At 39.4% G+C, this 12,492-nt stretch overlaps 1 protein-coding gene across 1 annotated transcript in view; it reads right to left on the bottom strand.

Moving 5' to 3' along the window:
- LOC110156618 (prolactin receptor-like) overlaps positions 1 to 12,492 on the bottom strand; it is a 54,826-nt gene that overhangs the window by 42,110 nt on the left and 224 nt on the right. The gene's annotated exons all lie outside the window — the stretch shown is intronic.

The following is a 12,492-nucleotide window of genomic DNA, read 5'->3' on the forward strand; positions in this document are numbered from 1 at the left end:
AGGCCAAGTCAAAAGGTCAGATCTGTGGAGCGCCCGCCCACACAATAAGATATTAATACAGTATATAAAACATGTTTAATGGAATAACATCGTCATAGAGACAAGCAGGCGGCAGATCCTCCACCATAAAAGTTCCAGAGTGAAGCTTTAGAGGGGCAGATTGTCAGGACGCCGCAGAGTGTGTTTTGATAAAGATCAGATAACAGAGGATTTAAACGGTTACATAATGAAAGGTTATCTTACCATAAACATACACAAGGCCTAATGCACAAAAGTACACTGTCCTCATGTTGCTCTGTGAAACACAGCAGGAGCAGAAGTAGTACAAGTAGTAGTAGTAGTAATAGAAGTAGTACAAGTAGTAGTAGTAGTAGTAGTAATAGAAGTAGTAGTAGCAACAGTAGTAGTAGTAGTAGTAGCAGAAGTAGTACAAGTAGTAATAGTAGTAGTAACAGAAGTAGTAGTAGCAACAGTAGTAGCAGTGGTAGTGGTAGTAGTAGTAGTAGTAGTAGTAGTAGTAGTACTAGTAACAATAGTAGTAGTAGTAGTAGCAATTGTAGTAGTAGTAGTAATAGTATTAGAAGTTGTAGCATTAGTAGTAGTAGAAGCAGAGGTAGTAGTAGTAGTAGTAGTACTAGTAACAATAGTAGTAGTAGTAGTAAAAGTAATAACAGTAGTAGTAGTAGTAGCAATGTAGTAGTAGTAGTAGTAGTAGTAGTAGTAGTAGTAGCAGCAGTGGTAGTAGTAGTAGTAGCATTCGTAGTATTGCAGTAATAAAAGTAGTACAGTAGTAGTAGTAGTAGTAAGTAGTAGTAGTAGTAGCAGCAATAGTCATAGTAGTAGTAGTAGTAGTAGAAGTAGCAGTAGTAGTACTGTAGCAGCAAAAGTAGTAACAGTAGTAGTAGTAGTAGTAGTAGTAGTAGTAGTAGTAGCAGCAATAGTCATAGTAGTAGTAGTAGTAGTAGTAGTAGAAGTAGCAGTAGTAGTACTGTAGCAGCAAAAGTAGTAACAGTAGTAGTAGTAGTAGTAGTAAGTACTAGTAGTAGCAACAGTGGTGGTAGAAGCAGTATAAGTAGTAACAGTAGTAGTAGTAGCAGCAGTACCATTAGTAGTAGTAGTACTAGTAGTAGTAGTCGTCGTAGTAACAGTTGTAGTAGGAGTAGTAGCATTAGTAGAACTATAGCAGTAGAAGTTGTAAATAGTAGTAGTTGTAGTAGCGGTAGCAGTGGTAGTAGTAACAGTAGAAGTAGTAGTAGTAGTAGTAGAAGTTGTAACATTAGCAGTACTGTAGTGGTAGAAGTAGCAGTAGTAGTAGTAGTAGTAGTAGTAGAAGTTGTAACATTAGCAGTACTGTAGTGGCAGAAGTAGCAGTAGTAGTAGTAGTAGTACATAATGAAAGGTTATCTGACATAAACATACACAAGTGCCCTCCCTGTGCGTCAGATGCCCTCCCTGTGCGTCAGATGCCCTCCTGCCCTCCCTGTGCGTCAGATGCCCTCCCTGATGCCCTCCCTGTATGTCAGATGCCCTCCTGTGGTGTCAGATGCCCTCCCTGTGTGTCAGTGTCAGATGCCCTCCCTGTGCGTCAGATGCCCTCCCTGTGCGTCAGATGCCCTCCCTGTATGTCAGATGCCCTCCCTGTGCGTCAGATGCCTCCCTGTATGTCAGATGCCCTCCCTGTGCGTCAGATGCCCTCCCTGTGCGTCAGATGCCCTCCCTGTACGTCAGATGCCCTCCCTGTATGTCAGATGCCCTCCCTGTGCGTCAGATGCCCTCCCTGTATGTCAGATGCCCTCCCTGTGTGTCAGATGCCCTCCCACACACGTTCTGTAGCTGTGGTTTAGTTCTTTCACACACATATTGTTCTCGTTCTGCCGCGGTGCCATTAAACCTCTGTACTTTTCAATTATAAATGCTGCATCTGTCTCAAAATGGTGGATTATTCATGTCCGCGTGCCGCCGCCGCTCGCGCGATGCAAAATGTATGACTTCTGTTCCTTATAGCTCCGTTTGCGTACAGGAAAAAACTCCACATGTAAAATTGATCTGAATTAAATCAAACCAGAAATGTGTCGACTCTTCAAAGCATCAGAAATGGAAAAGAAAATAGGAGATCATTACAAAGGTTGTTTACCGAGAGAATCCTACTTCAGATAATACTGCAAAACTATAAAAAGCAGCAGTAGTAGTAGTAGTAAAGGTAGTCGAAGTAACAGTACTAACAGTAACGGTAATAGTAGTGTTGTAGAAGCAGCTATAGTAGTAGTAGTAGTAGTAGTAGTAGCAGCAGAAGTACTAATAGTAACAGTAGTAGTAGTAGGAGGTGAAGTAGTAGTAGCAGTAGTAGTAGTATCAGTAGTAGTAGTAATAGTAGTAGTAGTACTAGTACCAGCAGCAGTAGTAGTAGTAGTAGTAGAAGCAGTAGTAGTAGTTCTAGTTGTAGTAGTAGTACTTGTGGTAGTAGAAGAAGTAGTAGTAGCAGTAGTAACATTAATAGTAGTGCTAGTAGTAGTAGCAGTAGTAGTAGCAGCACTCACAGTAGTAGTAGTAGTAGTAGTAGTATTTATTTTATTTATTTATTTATTTAAGAAAATAGGGACAAAACACATTAATGAACATATACATGATATGTAAATATGTTATCAGATTATAGCCCAAGGCTAATTTCCATCTGCTGTCCCTAGGCAGGTTGATGTAATCATAAAACAAAATCACAGTAAAAACAATACACCCCGACAGACAATACAATAATACAAATAGACAGACACAAAGAGCTGGTCAGTCACAAGATCACAGACACAGGTCAAGTAAAGGATGTTGGATTATTTGATCAAAATTGCACGCTGCCTTGTTTAGTTAAGATGCCAGTGTATAGATATTGCACACAGCCCATAGCTAAAATTACTATAAAGTGCTTTTCTACAATGTATTGCACGTGCCCTCGAAGGTAAAATTCTTTAGTATATTACATACTGCCCGTAATTTAAATATTAAAATACTTAATTAATAGCATATTGCACTTTGCCCATTGCACATTGTAAACTATCGTAAATGATCACACACCTGTGTCGACCTGAGCCATGTCTTTAAATGGCCTTTAAAAGTCGTAAAGCTGGGGGAGTCTCTAACTGTGGGTGGTAAACTGTTCCACAGAACACTGCCCTTATATGAAAACACATTTTGACTGAAAGAGGTTTTTCTATCAGGCACCTCACAGTCACCTCTGGTTGTGGCCCTGGAGGAGCGACATGTAACACTTGACCTATACCTGATATAATCACTGAGTGGGGGTGGAGCTAAACCGTGCAAAATCTTATACATCAAACAGGCATTTCTAAATTTTATAAAATTCTGAAAGCTCAATAGATTGTATTTGGAGAGCACATTGCAACTATGGTAAGTAAAGGGTTTCTTGTCTAATATTTTCAAAGCTTTTTTGTAGAGGGATTCTATTGACTTAAGAGTTGTTACACCTGACAAAGACCAACTGGTTATACAATAACTAATGTGAGAAAAAATCATACAATGTAAAAACATCATTGCAGCTTCATTAGTTAATGACCTGCGTATTTGAATAAAATTGCATAGATTGTATTTGATTATTCTAGACACCATTTTAACATGGTTTTTGAATGTAAGTGCAGAGTCCAACATTACTCCCAGATATTTGAACTCCTTCACTAATTTCAATTCTTGACTTTTGAAATACACATTTGACCTAGTTACCTTATTTTTATTTTTATTTTTAGAAAAAAACATACACACAGTTTTTTGTGTGTTTAACAGGAGACAGGACCTGGTGAGCCATTTCTCAACATGTGTTAATGCTGATGTGAGAATCTGAGATACTTCTTTAAAATTTTTCCCACTTGTGAAAAGCACTGCATCATCTGCATAAAGCTGTATATCCACATCTTTACAAATGTCCGGAAGGTCATTAATGTATAGAGAAAATAAGAGGGGGCCCAAAATTGACCCTTGGGGAACCCCTAGAGGGCAATCTTGGAAAGAGGACTTCACCCCATTTACCACAGAACACTGTTTTCTATTGCATAAATAAGATTCCATCCATTTTGTAGTTTTGTTGGAGAATTTAAAGGAGGACAGTTTTGATAGTAATACATTATGATTCACAACATCAGTGTATGTGGTAATAGTATTAGTAGTAGTAGTAGTAGTAGCAGTGGTAGCACTCATAGTAGTAGTCGTCGTAGTAGTAGTAGTATACATGGTGGTAGTAGTAGTAGTAGTAGTAGTAGTTGTAGTAGTAGCAGTGGTAGCACTCATAGTAGTCGTAGTAGTAGTAGCAGTAGCAGTAGTAGTAGTAGTAGTAGTAGTAGTAATAGTAGCAGCACTCATAATAGTAGTAGTAGTAGTAGTGTATGTGGTAGTAGTATTAGTAGTAGTAGTAGTAGCAGTGGTAGCACTCATAGTAGTAGTCGTAGTAGTAGTAGTAGTAGCAGCACTCATAGTAGTAGTAGTAGTAGTAGTATATGTGGTAGTAGTAGTCGTAGTAGTAGTAGCAGTAGTATAGGTGGTAGTAGTAGTAGCATTAGTAGTAGTAATGGCATTAGTAGCTGTAGCAGTAGTAGTAGTAACAATAGTAGTAGTAGCAGTAGTAGTACTAGTAGTAGTAGCAATAGTGGCAGTAGTAGCAGTAGTAGTATAGGGAGGTGATAGTAGTAGTATTAGTAGTAGCAGTAATAAGCATTAGTTGTAGTAGCATTAGGAGCAGTAGTAGTATAGGTGGTAGTAGAAGTATTAGTATAGGTATGTGGTGGTAGTAGTAGTAGTAGTAGTACTGTAGTATAGGTATGGCAGTAACAGCAGTAGAAGTATTTCTTGTCGTTCTTTTCCAGTGGAACTCGACAAGTTGACGGCGTCAACATGAAACATTACACGTGACTGTGCCACGCTAATGGACACCGTTACCATAGCAACCATAATGCCAAAAGTGGTCTGAATCACGCAGAGGTTCTTTTGAGAAGTACACCCTGAAAGGACTCGTAAGTACTCTGCGAAATGGACCACACGTGACGAAAGTACAGAAGATTAATTTAAAAAAAATAGCAAAAAGAAGAGTAAAGAGGGAGAGACAAAGAGACAGATAGATGGAGATGTTATTGTTTTGTCCGGAATGTTCCACAGTATGGTATTAACTCTTCTATCTTCGTGGAGACCAAACCAGGACTGAACCAAAACTGAACCAGGACTAAACCAGGACTAAACCAGGACTAAACCAAAACTAAACCAGGACTAAACCAGGAATAAACCAGGAATAAACCAGGACTAAACCAAGACTAAATCAGGACTAAACCAAGACTAAATAAAAACTAAACCAAGACTGAACCAGGACTAAACCAAGGCTAAACCAGGACTAAAACAAGCCTAAACCAGGACTAAACAAGGACTGAACCAGGACTAAACCAGGACGAAAACCAAGACTAAACCAGGACTAAACAAGGACTGAACCAGGACTAAACCAAGACTAAACCAGGACTAAACCAGAACTAAACCAAGCCTGAACCAGGACTAAACCAAAACTAAACCAGAAGTAAACCAAGCCTGAACCAGGACTAAACCAAGACTAAACCAGGACTAAAACAAGCCTGAACCAGGACTAAACCAGGATTGAACCAGGACTAAACCAAGACTGAACCAGGACTAAACCAAGACTAAACCAGGACTAAAACAAGCCTGAAACCAGGACTGAACCAGGACTAGACCAAGACTGAACCAGGACTAAACCAGGACTAAACCAGGACCGAACTAGGACTTCTTTTCAACTTTTTTCCCACAAACTTCCTCTTAACTGATGTAAAACTTTTTGCATCCGTGATCAGAAAAAGCCAGATGCCCCGCCACGCACCCGGAGCAGGTCCAGGTCGTATTGGGGACTCTGGTTTATTATAACTCCGGACAAAAGACTCCATCGGATCACTCCTGTGGTTGGGATTAGCGGGAATCTGCTGCCACGGCGACGGTGGCCACGGCAACACGTGTATAATCATCAGGAACATGGAATCAAGAGACGGAAAGAAGAAAGAGAGGGAAGAGAGAGAGAAGGAGAAGAGAGAGAGTGACACAGGGAAAGGAAGAGACTGAGAGAGAGAGAGAGAGAAGAGGGGAAGAGAGAAAAAGAGTGACAGAGAAGTAGAGGGGAAGAGAGAGAGAGTGACAGAGAAAGAGAGGGAGAGAGAAAGAGAGAGATAGAGAAAGAGAGGGGAAGAGAGAAAGAGAGTGATAGAGAAAGAGAGGGGAAGAGAGAAAGAGTGATAGAGAAAGAGGGGAAACAGGGAGAGAGCGAGAGTGACAGAGAAAGAGAGGGGAATAGAGAGAGAGAGAGAGTGTGTGTCAGAGAAAGAGAGGGGGAGAGAGAAAGAGAGTGATAGAGAAAGAGAGGGGAATAGAGAGAGTGACAGAGAAAGAGAGGGGAAGAGAGAAAAAGAGTGACAGAGAAAGAGAGGGGAAGAGAGAGAGAGACAGAGAAAGAGAGGGGAAGAGAGAAAGAGAGTGATAGAGAAAGAGAGGGGAAGAGAGAAAGCGTGATAGAGAAAGAGGGGAAACAGGGAGAGAGAGAGAGTGACAGAGAAAGAGAGGGGAATAGAGAGAGAGAGAGTGACAGAGAAAGAGAGGGAAGAGAGACAGAGTGACAGAGAAAAAGAGAGAGAGAGAGAGAGAGAGAGAGAGAGAGTGACAGAGAAAAAGAGGGGAATAGAGAGAGAGAGAGAGTGACAGAGAAAGAGGGAGAGAGAGAGAGAGGGAATGGAGAGAGAGAGAGTGACAGAGAAAGAGAGGGGAGAGAGAGAGAGGAAGAAAGACAGAGAAAGAGAGAGTGATAGAGAAAGAGAAGGGAGAGGAAAGGAGTGAGAAGAAGAGAGAGAGAGAGAGAGAGAGGGAGGGTCCACTGTATAAGGCAGGTGTGTTTATCTCCAGTTCATTTGATCATGATTAAACCAATGAGGATCTGAGAGACCAGACAAACTACAGAAACCAGGACTAAACCAGGACTAAACTTGGAGTAAAAAGTGATTTTAACAAGGACTAAATTAAGACTAAAACCAGGACTAAACCAGGACTAACCAAGGACTAAGCCAGGTCTAAACCAAGACTAAAAATAGGACTAAACTTGGACTAAAAACTGAGCTAAACAAGGACGAAACTATAGACTAAGACTAAAACCAAGATTAAACCAGGACTAAATTAAGACTAAAAACAAGACTAAACAGAATGGGACTAAACCAGCACTAAAACCAAGCCAAGAGCAAAATCCAGACTAAATGAAAACCTGTTCTGAATCACCAAAACCCAGTCTTTTGTGAAACAATTTAGTACCAGATTTTTCCATGTATTTGAGTTATGAAAAGCTTTTATACAGTCATCATGGTGAAGAATCAATCCAGAATACAAAAAGTAAGTGAAGAATAACTTTGGACCACTGCAAACCACTTTGAAGCTAAAAAAAAATCTGCTTTTCAAATATATTTTTAAATAAATAAGACCCTTTAGTGTCAGTGGCGATGCACGGCCAGTAGAGGGCGATGTTACTCACAGAATTTATGAAAATGTAAGCCTACTTTGATTTTACTTTCAGATAATTATTACATTTTTGTCCAGCAATAAGAACCATGACTAAACCAGGTCTAATCCAGGACTAAACCAGGACTAAACCAGGACTAAACCAGGTCTAAACCAGGTCTAAACCAGGACTAGCCCACTCCTCTCATTATCTCATACTCTGGTCATGTGTGTAATCTGTAAAAGTCTCCATTAATCCGGTTTAATCCATATCTTGGGAGGGGGAAGGGCCAAAGGTCACCGCTGCTTTTAACACAATTACACAGCGGCAGAGTGGTTAGCCTCCGGATCGTTTACATTATAGCGGCAAAGTCCATTCTCCAGCGATTGATATTTTTATTAACATTCCCTGGGGTTGTGCAGCTAACTGGAAGCACTGCTCTGTCTGAAGCTCTGTTACTCAAATTTTAATCTCAGTTTTATTTGATTTTTTAACACAATCTGACCAGAAACAGATGATTAACTACGAACGCTCAGACCGATCACAGGCTCCTGAAAATGTGCTGTTTTAAACCATGTGGTATTTTTTCTTTATGTGCACATTGTGTCACCATGGTAACCGCTGAACGTTCATGTGTGACATCACTGCAAATTATATATATTAACAGTGTTGGGGAGTAACAGATTACATGTACCGGAGTTACATAATCAGAGTACAAATTATGAGTAACTGTATTCAGTTACAGTTACTGTTTCCATGAGTGGTAATTGGATTACAGTTACTTTGTTGAAATAAATGGATTACAGGGCGGTATTTTCCTGTTTTCATATTTTGGGCTAAACCAGGACTAAACCAGGACTAAAACCAGGACTAAACCAGGACTAAAACCAGGACTAAAACCAGGACTAAACCAGGACTAAACCAGGACTAAAACCAGGACTAAACCAGGACTAAAACCAGGACTAAACCAGGACTAAACCAGGGCTAAACAAGGATTAAACAAAGACTAAACCAGGTGTAAACCAGGACTAAACCAGGTCTAAACCAGGACTAAACCAGCGGTAAACCACGGCTAAATCAGAACTAAAACCAGAACTAAACTTGAACTAAAAACTGATCTTTACAAGGACGAAACCAGGACTAAACCAGGACTAAACTAAGACTAAAAACAAGACCACGACAAAACAGAATGGTACTAAACCAGGACTAAACCAGCACCACAGGGTATGAAGTGGATGAATAATGCTCTGTAAAGTGTCTTTGAGTGTCAAGAAAAGTGTGATATAAAACTGATGCATTATTATTATTATTATTATTATTATTATTAGGGGGATATAGGCTTGAAGAGAATGACTCTGATGTGTGGTCAGTGCTGTAACACAGAGGGACATTAGACTGATTGGACAAATGCACTGACCTAAATACTTTAAATAATCTAAATACAGGCTTTATGTAAGTACAGGTGAAAACAGGACTGGACCAGGACTAAACCAGGACTGAACCAGGATTACGTATAGGTCACATACAGGCCTTTAATATGTTAACATGAACTGTAATTGGAATGTTCTAGTGTCTTCACATGTTAATTAATGAGTGAATGACTCACACGCTCACAGTCGACACTTTGAAATCTCATTATATGATTTTCTTTTCATGTTTAATGAGGTCGGAGAAAAAGCCGCGTTCACTCAGTCAAACACATATTTACATTTATTATTCATAACGTTTGCTAAGCCACTGGAATCAAGATCTACAGAACAAATGAGACAATTATCAGGATAAAATACCAATTTTTTTGTACAAATAAATATAAAGAAAGTACATGAAAAAATAGTAGTAGTAGTAGTAGTAATAGCAGCAGTAGTAGTAGTAGTAGTAGTAGTAGTAGTAGTAGTAGTAGTAGTACTAGCAGTAGTAGCAGCAGCAGTAGTAGTAGTAGTAGTACCAGTAGTAGTACTAACACTAGTAGTAGTAGTAACAGTAGTAGTAGTAAGTAGTAGTAGTAGTAGTAGTAGTAGTAGCAGTAGTAGTAGTAGTAGTAGTAGTAGTAGTAGTAGTAGTAGTAGCAGTAGTACAGTAGTAGTAGTAGTAGTAGTAGTAGCCAGTAGTAGTAGTAGTAGTAGTAGTAGTACAGTAGTAGTAGTAGTAGTAGTAGTAGTAGTAGTAGTAGTAGTAGTAGTAGTAGTAGTAATAGCAGCAGTAGCAGGAGTAGTAGTAGTAGTAGTAGTAGTAGTAGTAGCAGTAGTAGTAGTAACAGTAGTAGTAGTAGTAGTGCCAGTAGTAGTAGTAGTAGTAGTAGTAGCAGTAGTAACAGTAGTAGCAGTAGTAGTAGTAGTAGTAGTAGTAGTAGTAGTAGTAGTAGTAGTAGTAGTAGTAGTAGCAGCAGTAGCAGTAGTAGTAGTAGTAGTAGTAGTAGTAGTAGTAGTAGTAGTAGTAGTAGCAGTAGTAGTAGTAGTAGTAGTACAGTAGTAGCAGTAGTAGTAGTAGTAGTAGTAGTAGCAGTAGTAGTAGTAGTAGTAGTAGTAGTAGTAGTAGTAGTAGTAGTAGTAGTAGTAGTAGTAGTAGCAGTAGTAGTAATAGTAATAGTATAGTAGCAGTAAAAGTAGTAGCAGTAGTAGTTGCAGCAACAGCAGTAGTAGTAGTAATATTAGTAGTATTAGTAGTAGTAGTAAGTAGTAGTAGTAGTAGTAGTAGTAGTAGTAGTAGTAGTGCCAGTAGTAGTAGTAGTAGTAGTAGTAGTAGTAGTAGTAGTAGTAGTAGTAGTAGTAGTAGTAGTAGTAGTAGTAGTAGAAGTAGCAGTAGTAGTAATAGTAGTAGTAGTAGAAGTAGCAGTAGTAGTAGTAGCAGTAGTAGTAGTAAGTAGTAGTAGTAGTAGTAGTAGTAGTAGTAGTAGTAGTAGTAGTAGTAGAAGTAGTAGAAGTAGTGCTGCTTTATGCTAAAACTTGAAATAACCTTGCAAACAAAAATTACCTGAATACTGCTAAATATAAGATCTGTAATATTCTTAGTTTCGTTTTGTTTTATATTGAAATGTGTAATTTCCAACAGATGAGTCTGAAACAGGAAATGTGAAAAAGCCTCAGTTTTACTTCACTTTCAAAACACAACTTCCTCCTTTAAAACCACACACCTGGAATTAAAACACATTCAGCCAATTGTATTATTACTATTGTTGTTGTTGTTGTTGTTGTTATTTGTGTAAGTTCATGAAATGTGGGCAAAAATTGGGTTGATATTTTGAACTAATAAACCAGGACTGTATCAGGACTAAACAAGTTCTACGCAAGGACTAAATCAGGACTAAACCAGAACTAAAACAAGACTAAAACAGGACAAATCTAGGACTGAACCAGGGACTAAACCAGGACTGAATCAGGGACTAAATCAGGACAAAACTAGGTCTGAACCAGGCCTAAACTAGGACTAAACTAGCACTAAAATAGGACTAAACCAGTTCTAACCAAGTTCTAAACCAGGACTGTTCTTTTTAAGGAAAATTAATTCTTTTAACATCAGTTTCTTTACTTTTTATTAGAGTTTTATTGAATCTATTCTTGCATTTTGTGTTGTCTGTGGGCTCGGTGTCCTCTTTGCTCTCTGTGTCTAGTACAAATCGTCTGGATCAAAACTCAGAGAATTCAGACTTCCTTTATTTTTGAAGCCATAACTCGGATGATGATGGGGCGGTTTGCAGCCGAGTGTGAAGCGGCTGGGAGGAAAATCAGCTCCACCAAATGTCTTGCCCTCTCCGGGTGGGTGAAGAGTTTCTGCCTCAAGTGGAGGAGTTCAAGTATCTCGGGGTTTTGTTCTCGAATGAGGGGAGGATGGAGTGTGGGATTGACAGGTGGACGGGTGCAGTGTCGGCAGTGATCGCTGTATCGGACTGTTGCGGTGAAGAGGGAGCTGAGCTGAAAGACGAAGCTCTAGATTTACCATCAATCTACGTTCCTCCCCTCAACTATGGTCATGTGCTCTGGGTAATGACCGAAAGGACGAGATCGCGGATACAAAATGAGTTCCTTCGAAGGGTGTCTGGGTTCGCTCCCTTAGAGACAGGGTGAAGAGCTCAGTCACATGGAAGGAGCTCAGAGTAGAGCCGCTGCTCCTCCACGTCGAGAGGAGCGGTTGAGGCTCGGACAACTGTTCCAGATGCATTCTGGGAGATGTTTTGGGCATGTCCCACCACAAGGAGGCCCCGGGGAAGACCCAAGACACGCTGGAGGGACTATGTCTCTGGGCTGGCCTGGGAATGCTTCGGGGTTTCCCTGGAGGAACTGGAGGAAGTGGGCGTGGAAAGGGAAGTCTGGGAGGCCCTGCTTAGACTGCTGCCCCCACAACTTGGCAACGGATAAAGCAGAAAATGGAAGGATAATGAAGATGAATGCTCTTATAGCTTGGATCAATCGTGGTGAAATTTGGTTAGATTTCCTGCTCATTATTTGCCTATTTTTAAGGGAATGTACATAGTAAAAAACAAAATCTAGCCTAGTTAAACTGACTTTAATTAATAAAGTTTTATCATTATTTGAGTAAATTTCACTTGACAAGTAAAATTATCTGCCAGTGGAATAAGATTTTTTATACTTAAAATATGAAAACACATCTTGCTACGCTTAATAAGACCTAATAAGAAAAACAACTTTTTGCACTTAAAATAAGAAACAAAATCAAATGTTGCTTGAATTAAGAAAAACATACTTATTCCATTTCATTTAACTTTGCTAAATATTGTTTTGTTTTTTTACAGTGTCTGTCTGCATTGTTGAGCTGAGCTTAAGCTGTGGTTTACTGTAGTAGCAGTTTTATTTGGTCATTTTACAAAACAAAATAAAACTAAACATAGACTACAACTTTTTTTTTTTTTAATCGTCACTCAGATTGTTCCATAAACTAACTCCTCTAACAGAAATACAAAAGCAGAAAGTTGAAAGTTAAACCAGGTCCACCCTTGGTCCAATAGTAACTGACAATAT

Source organism: Boleophthalmus pectinirostris, unplaced genomic scaffold (assembly GCF_026225935.1).
Source record: "Boleophthalmus pectinirostris isolate CB_2022bp ecotype Guang Dong unplaced genomic scaffold, ASM2622593v1 HiC_scaffold_11, whole genome shotgun sequence".
In the NCBI taxonomy this organism is placed as follows: Eukaryota; Metazoa; Chordata; class Actinopteri; order Gobiiformes; family Gobiidae; genus Boleophthalmus; species Boleophthalmus pectinirostris.